The following is an 8659-nucleotide window of genomic DNA, read 5'->3' as shown; positions in this document are numbered from 1 at the left end:
CTTGGAGCCCAGTCTCCATCCGCCCAGTCACCCATCACGGATGTGCAGTCTGGGCTCCCACGTTCACAACTCTGGCTTGGCTTTGGCTTGCCCACCTACCTTACCCTAAAGACCAAAGGTCTGAAGCCAGGCTCTGTCTTCCATTATAGCACAAGGGCAGTTCTCCAGGAGCTGCTTCTGGCCCCTGCATGGCCACCTTGAGCACTGTCAGATCTTGCAGTATAGGATATCAGAGGGTGTGATCTAAGTCCTGGTGCTTTGTTAGCTCCACAGGCCCAAGACTCAGCCTCTGTCTCCTGCTCTGCTGTCCTCCTGTAACTGGCTCCCCAGGCCCCAGTATCTCCATTTTTCCTGCACTTGTTCTCTTCACTAATTAAATACTAATAAATGGCTTCTGAGTCAAGAAAGTGCATAGGCCTTTTGATGACAAATTCCCAAGAACCAAGGATACAACATTTTATCTCCTAAGGCTCAAGGACACAACCTACTGCTTCCCTTCCCTTCTTTCCCTAGCATGGCTGCCACCATGTATCTCAGTGAGACTGAGATGGCCTTGGATGGATGGATATGAAGTCAGAGGACCCAGGAGTACACATGTCTTTCCCAGCCTCAACCCCTCACCGAAGAGCTGAAGCAAAGGCAGAAGGAAGCTTGCTGCTAGCTGGGGTTTTGACTCCTGACCTAGGAGGTGCTGCTGGGCCACTGGTCAGGTCTCAGAGCCTTGGACCGAAGACCTCTTCCTCCTAAAGCCACACCCCAGCCCCAGGTGAGAGCAAAGGGGCAGCAACAGGAAGCAGTGGCGCCCAGGTGGCCTGCCAGGGAGCAGACTCAGGTCTGTTTGACTTGTCTGTTTGAGTGGGTTTGGTGGGCAAGGAGAAGGTGCAAGAAAGAGGTATCTATGGCTACTTGGAAGGAGTGGGGAGGACACCCGTGGAGAAGCACATGCTTGAAGGGGGAGCAGCCCTTGGGCCTCTCTTCCCTAGACTCAGCAAAGAGGAGGAGGGCCAAGGAGCCAGTGCCAGGCCTGGCCCTGGCGTGGTCAGTGAGGGGCTGTGCCCAAATGAACATGATGTGATCCCCGGCCAGCACGGTAGCAAGCCAGCACTCTTGGCTGTCCAGGAGGGGTGTGGGAGGAGCAGAGAGCACGCTTCTCCTTGTGAGGGTCCACCAGCATCTTCCCTGGCATGCTAGGCTTTTTTCCTTCTGTTTTTCCTTTTTCTCCTTGGTCATGCAGCCTGCTTTCACATGGTAACCGTGTGCACTGATCTCTTGCAGCAAGTTCCTAGAATCTCTGTGGAGAACCAGGAAGCAGATGACATAAGCCACAGCGGTGGGAGTGGTGAGGGTTCTGCGGTCCTCACTTGTCACTTCTTAGAGGGGGCCTGCTGCCTGGTGACCTCTGGAATCATGGCGTTGTGTTCTAAGTGTGGGGTCCCTTTCCTCATCTCAGAGTATCCCTAATCTCCCCAGATTTCTTTCTTCCAACAGCATTATTCAGACACAATGAATTTGCAAAGCAGTTAGTTCAGTTAAAAGGCATGAGCTCTGGGCTCAGATATGGGTTGCAATGTCCTTTCTTCACTTCCTGGTGGCAAGACATAGACACACTGCTGCATTCATGAGTTTGGGCTGTGAGGATCACTGAGTCACTGGATAGAGACAACCAGTGCAGTAATGGTGAGCATTCAGTGCTCAGTGTGCAGCAGCAGCCACTCAGATTAGAAAAGAAACAAGCTGGGAAGGTGGCACACAGCTGTAATCCTGGCACTGTGGGAGGCTGAGGCAGGAGTATTGAAAGTTTGAGGCCTCCCTGGCCAACTTAGTGACTTAGCAAGAACCTGCCTCAAAAATAAATAAAATAATTAAATACAGTTACAGTGTGTGTCTAGATGTCCCTCAAAGCCTCATGCAGTCGTCATAGGTGGGGGTTTTTCAGAGATGGCTGGATCTAGGGTGTGTGACTCTGGGATGGATTCATGGTGCAACGCTAGGATCAAGGGCACTAGGATTAAGGGTGTGAGATCTTCCTGCCCTAAGCAGCCTGGATAAGCTATTAAGGGATAGAAAGAGCTGTGATTGTCCCCTTTGCTTTCACTTTCTGCCTGACATGAACTGCTTCTCTTCTGTGATGTCCCTCTGCCATCTAACCCGCCTTGGAGCCAGCTGACTATGGATTGAAACCACTACAAACTGTGAGCTAAATAACTTTCCTCCCTTAACTTTGAGTGTCAGGTATTTTGTCTCAGCAATGAGAAAGGTAACTTAGAGAAATACATAGATAAATTTAAAAAAATAGGGCTAGAATGTAGCTCAGTGGCAAATGCACAAAGTCCTGTGTTCAGTGTTCAGTACTGGGGGAAAAAAGAAAAAGAAAGAAGAGAAAGAAAAAACTTCAAAACCAACTTGTAGAGACAGAATACACTATGTCAGATGCTTTAATTGTATGTTTTTTGTTTTGTTTTGTTTTTTGTATCAGGGATAGAACTCAGGACCTTGTACTTGTGAGGCGTGGTGCAACTGAGCTAAATCCCAGGCCCAGAACTTTAATCTTATTCAACACTCAGAACAGTTTTATGGAGTAAATACTATCTGTTATGGATCGAATGTCTGTCACCCCAAAATTTATATGTGGAAACCCTAGCCCGGATGTTTTTGCATTAGGAGGAGGGGGCTTTGGGAGATGGTTGAGTCCTGACAGTGGCACCCTTATTAATGGATTAGTATTGTAGTCAGGGTTTGCAAAGGAATAGATTTAATATAGGACACATAATTTATGGGATTATTTTAAAACAGTCATCCAAAAAGTCAAATGCAGAGGAGTGCAAGAGATCTAGCTGCACATTAGAGACCCAAAGATCCCTCAGCAATGTCCCTGTATGAGTCCAATTGAAGGCCTGGAGTCAAAGGCAATGTCCTCCACGAGTCCAGTTAAAGGCCTACAGCCCAAGGCAATGTCTCATGCTTATCAGTATTTAGGATATGTGCCCAGAAGGCCCAAAAGCCTTCTGGTGAAAAGAAGGTGGTGAAAGCCAGAAAACCTGTTCCCACAGGGTGAAGGATTTGAGCCACCAGGCCGAGGGATCCACACTGGAGCCAGGAAGTGACTTTCACAGTGAAGATCGGAGCTCCCTGATAGAACAGCAGCCAATCCCAGTGACAGCAAGGCCCTGAGCTCCTCCTCCCATGAGAACAGGAAAGTTTGATCAGGAAACAAACCTCAGCAAGCTTCTCAACAGCCCCAACCTTCCCTCCAGTTCTCTTTTTATGCTGTTGGCAACAATCCTCACGTGGGTCCCCCATGCACAGACCACGGTGATTCAGTTAGGCTGGACATTCCAAGTTGTGCATTACTTAATCCACCACAATTAGAAAAGGCCAGAGACCCAGCTGGCTCGCTTCCTTCCTGGTGACACAAGAAGAGACCCACTGTCTGTAGAAGACTCTCACCAGCACCTGTGCACGTGGTGCCCTCATCTCCAATTTCCAGCCCTAAGAATTGGGAGAAATGTTTGCTGCATAAGCCACTCTCAGGCCTCAGTATTCTTCTGTAGCTGCTGGAAGGAGAACATTATGATTATCCCCATTGTACAAAAGGAACTGGGGACACACAGAAGTAAGAAATTTGTTCAAAAAGAACCCAGAGACCAACAAATCTAGAGTGATTATTTTGGGGAGGGGTAGCAAAAACAGGTGGAAGTGAATCAAGGGTGCTAATCAGATGTTTAAGGTCAGAATCCTTGTCTTCAGCAATTCTTTTGAAAGAGACCATTAGCCCGTTGCCCAAGTGACACATTCCAGGCCACTCGCCCAGCTGTGTGGGGTGGGGAGGGGGGGCTGGCTCCTCTGAGGGTGGAAGAGGGGTCCTCCTAATGGGTACACCAAGCATTTGGGCGAGCAGCTATGATGGCACATGCTGACCTGCAAAAACCATCTGGGGTGTGCAGGCTGCAAGGGAGGAGAGTAATGGCAGCCATAAATCAAATGCAGACAGAGAAAGAACTGTCAGACTTTCTGGAGGTACTCTGTAGAGAAGAGGCAGGGAAGCGTGGCTGTGATGTGATGGCCACACTGGCTGGAGGCTGGCAGAGGGGGACTCATGGGTCCCAGTGAAGTGTGGGAAGCTATTAGCATACCCTTCGCTTCCAGGATGACGAAACCACCAGCCTCCAGAGGAAGAGGCCCCTCCATCAAGGGGCCGACCTGGTGTCGACTGTTAACTAAGCCCAGTTTATCTTTAGCATCATGTTTCCTTTCTGGCTTTGAGTTTTGGCTCCGTTACCTACAGCTCTGCGCCTTTCGGTAAACTACAGAAAGAAACATCCTAAGGTTGGTTCCTTTTGTTAAGTTAACTCCAGGGATTGGCCCTGGTCAAACAAGGCCTGTCTTAATGCAGGCATCCACTTTCTGAAGCCAGCCCTGGGTTTCAGGCCAGCTGGGGCAATCCCGTAGTCTTTGAAGTTAGATCCTGATTGGTTCCAACCTGCCAGAGTGGTCTCACTCGATTGACTGAGGCATAGACATGTGACCTAATTTTAGCCAATGAGATGTAAGAGGAAGTCTATAAGAGGTGCAAATATTTTCTGTTGCTATTAGGAGATGTCTGAGGCTGGACATATCACTTATTTGGGCTGTAATAGGAATTAAACCCAGGGCCTTTGCATTGAGCTACATCTCTGGCCATATTTATTTTTAATTTTGAGACAGTATCTTTTCAAGTTACTAAGTTTCCCAGGCTGGATTGGAACTTGCAATCCTCCTGCTCAGCCTCCCAGAGTGCTGGGATTACAGGCATGCACCACCACACCCCACTTAGATATGTTATTTTCATGAAGAGGTTTATTTGGCTCACATTTGGGAGGCTGAAAGTCCCAGACTGGGCAGCCCCATCTGCTTGGTGTTTGGTGACAGCATCATGGCCAATGGCATCAGGACAGTGGGAACCCATGTGGTAGAGATCCCTTGGTAAGACAGAAATGCTGTTTTTGTTTTGTTTTATTGTTTTATAGTAACTCCCCTTTTTCAGGACTAAACTGGGGTCCCCTGAGAACTGCATTAATCCCTTTGAGCGAAGTGCTCCGAATGACCTAACTACCTTCTACCAGTCCCCACCTCTTGAAGTCTCCTCCACTTCAAAAGCCATCCTGGAGACCAAACCCACCATGCAGGAATCTGAGGGGATGAGTGACAGGTACCCAAACCACAGCCAATGCTGGAGGTGAAGGTGTCTGTCTTGGGAGGAGACGGCCTCTCTTACCTGTGGAGGCCATGCATGGAGCCCCTGCAGGCAGCGACAGGCCTGAAGCTGACGACAGCAAGGACAGAAGGACAGGTAGGAGGAAGGAGCCTGGGTCCTCAGGATGGACCTGCCCACCTCACAGTTTCTTGTTATGTGACATAATAGCATTCTTATTGCTTAGGCCACTTTGAATCCATTTTTAAACACAGGTAAGAAAAGTATATTCTCTCTCTCATTTAAGAGGGTCCTGTAGCTGCCTCATGTGGTGTCTGAGGTACTCTTAACTTTCTGTATCACAAGGTTTTCCCTCTTAGGGTTCAAAAACTTCCTCGGAGGGCAAGATGAGGGGGTTCAGATAACAGCCACTTCACCCTCCCGACACATACCATCCTACTGGCAGGCTTCTTATGGTGTGTTTGTTCTTGTCGTGGGCACACACAAAAGGATCATGGGAAGTGCCTGTTGGATACATGCCCCTTGCTGCTTGTTTTATGGGACCTCGTATCTGTATACACCGTCATGGGAATCAGGAGCTATTTTGTGTGCAGGCTCACGCTGGACGACATTGGTGAGTTACTGAGCATCTGCGGTCGGGTTTTGCCTCGGAAGGTCTTGGGCTCCCCAAATGTATAGAAGATGAGGACTGAAAACTCCACTGCTGCCAGCTGGCCATCTCCTGCTTGCTATCAAGGGACAATGGCGGCGCTGTTCTCTCTGTGACCTGGGGCAAGGGCTGCATAATGTGGAACTGGTTAAGAAAGGGCACTTTTGGGGCTCCAGAAGAGGAAGATTAAAAGTCTTCTCTTCCCTCCAAGCCAGACAGCTGGGCCACTGACATGCTGTTCCTTGTCCAGATCTGAGATACTGGGAAAGGGGGCCGCAGTGGCCAGGGAGGAGTGCTATTCTGTCCCAGAGGGCACTCAGCTTGTGTCCTGTGTTTGACCGATGTGTCCTAAACAAGTGGGCTTCAGTTAGAGGTTAACCTGGGTGTGGTGGCACATGCCTGTAATTCCAGCACTCTGAGAGGCTGAAGTAGGACAATCACAAGTTTGAGCCCAGCACAGGGAAATTAGGGACCTAGTGAGACCCTGTCTCAGAAAAAAAAATTTTTAAGGCTTGAGGTGTAGTTCAGGGTACAAGTCCTGGGTTTGATCCCTAGTACTAAAAAAAGAAAGAAAAAGAAAAGGAAAAGAAAATCCTGGAGGCTGAAGTGTTCAGAAAAGGGCTGTTTCTACTGCTGCCCATAATGTTTCCTCTTGGAGCTCTGAGAACCCCAGGCAGAGTGCAGGTGAGTAGGTCCTCTGGGCAGGCAGGGCCACAGGAGCGCTGAGCATCGCTGCGCCCCAGTGAGGTGAGGAGGAAGGTCTGTTCTCTGTGGGGACAACCTCATCATTCTGAGGCAGGGTGGCCAGGAGGAGACCAGGAGCTCTTGGGGACTTCACATGGCCAGTCCTGTTGTTTTCAGGAAGGCTTCTTGCTCATGGGCATTGATCTTGCTTCCTGTGCGCAGAGGGAGAACTGCTAGAGGGAGAGACCAGAGACGTGGAGAGCACCCTCCGGGGTCTGCAGAGATCCAGTACCATGGTCATTCATGTGGTCAGAGGCTGCTTACCTGACCCTCTGTGTCCCGCTTCCCTCATTCACATGCTGGAGAGTCATGGCACCTGTGGAGTAGCAGGAATGTTAGAAGAGGTGGTACTGGGAGAACACATGGGTCTGGCATGTGCATGCCAGGTGCTCAATTCTGAGGGTGGATTATCATGAACTCCACATTGTCCAGGGCCGCAGCTGGGCTGTCTCTCAGGGGCCTCTGTGCTGAGCTGTGTCGAGCGGTCCCTGCACTTTCTCAGGTATCTGTGTGTCATCTTTTCTGATCACCAGGCCTGATCCGATACATGAGATCAGTGTTCCTGTGTCAAGTTTTCCCCTTGATGGGTTCCCAGGGGTTCAGAAGGCTTGGGGAGCAGTTAAGCATTGACCCCACTACAATTGTGCACAAGGGGACAAGTATATTTTCATCTGGCCCTGCCTGAGGTCAACCAGCACCTCCTAGTGTGGAGACCAATGGGAGGATGGGCAGGGAGGGGCTGGCTGGAGCGAGGTGCAGTCAGCCCCAGTGCTGCAGAGGAGAAAGGTCCGGCAGGCAGCCTCGGGCCTTGCTGGTCTCACCCCAGCATCTGTTCCTTTTTATGCTGTACCCTGAGTGCTGCTCCCACACTGAGATGGAGTCCAGGCCTGGAGACATTGCCTGTCATACCCAAGAAGGTCCCACTCTTGGTCTATCCTTTACCACAAGGGAACCCAAGGGCTGATGTGTGCAAGAAGCATGGGCCTAAAATATTCTCAGGGAGCCACCTGTCCTCTCACTGCCCATCTGACCTGACAGCTGCTGCCCGAACTAGATTAAGCTATAGAAAAGTCTGCCTCTGTGCCAGGCATGGTGGTGCCTGCCTGTAATGCTAGCACTCTTGGAGGCTGAGGCAGGAGAATCACAAATTCCAGTCCAGCTTGGGCAACTTAGTGGTTTAGTGAGACTCTATCTCAAATTAAGAAAGAAAGAAAGGACGGAAAAGAAGCAAGCAAGCTAGGGATGAACTCAGGAAGGCCCCAGGTTCGATCTCTAATACCACTCCCACCAAAAAAAAATCTACCTCTGGATTATCTCTTTGTAGTCTAAAAACATTTTAACCTTATTGGTAAAGAGAAGCTTGTGGGGAGGGCCCAGCCACAATCCTGCCAACCATACATCTTTTTTTTTTTATTCCAGTCTTGATTACAGTGGTACCAAGCTCATATCATACCAGCCTATGTCCTATTCATAACCCTGGTGTCAGGAGCCTCTGTGGCCCCTCCTATGATGCAATATGTTTTGGACACACTCTGTCTTCCCTTCATGGTCCACTGTCTGCCTTCTCCAGCTCTCCAGGCTTTGGAGGTGACGCCTTCCCAATACACCCACTTATCCCAAGCCCTCTGGCTCTGGGGAGGTGTGGGCAACAGTGGGTGTCAGCTTGAGACTATGAGGAAGAAGGAGACCAGGTTGAGGCCTCCTTGTATGCCTGTACAGTCAGAACAGAGCACCAGAGCTGCAGACATCTTTCTCTCAAGGTTCCAGGGGCTGGAAGCCCAAGATCAAAGGACACTTTGGTTTCTCCGTGGCCCCTCTCCTAGGCTACAGGTAGCTACCTTCTGCCTACCTCTGTGTGTGTGGTGTGTTGGATGTCTCTGTGTCTATAGATTTCCTTTTTTAAAACAGAGCCTTGCTATGTAGTTCAGGCTGGCCTTGAACTCACTATGTAGCCCAGGCTGGTCTTGAGCTCCGGCCTCAGCCTCCCGAGTGCTGGGATCACAGGGGTGCAGCACCAGCCCTAACACCAGATTTCCTCTTCTTGCAAGGATGCCAGTGAGATTGAAGTAGGCCCC

At 49.9% G+C, this 8659-nt stretch overlaps 1 long non-coding RNA gene across 1 annotated transcript; it reads left to right on the top strand.

The window, feature by feature from the left end:
- The first annotated feature begins 520 nt into the window (after positions 1-520).
- On the top strand, positions 521-3793 carry LOC104856400. The gene is made up of 4 exons (XR_778627.2): positions 521-766; positions 1276-1339; positions 2164-2192; positions 3051-3793. It is a non-coding gene; the product is annotated as an uncharacterized LOC104856400 (long non-coding RNA).
- Positions 3794-8659: the final 4866 nt, after the last annotated feature.

The sequence above is a fragment of the Fukomys damarensis genome, unplaced genomic scaffold (genome assembly GCF_012274545.1).
Source record: "Fukomys damarensis isolate Sample0158 unplaced genomic scaffold, DMR_v1.0_HiC HiC_scaffold_2, whole genome shotgun sequence".
Classification (NCBI taxonomy): Eukaryota; Metazoa; Chordata; class Mammalia; order Rodentia; family Bathyergidae; genus Fukomys; species Fukomys damarensis.
This window is presented reverse-complemented; position numbering and strand designations above follow the sequence as displayed.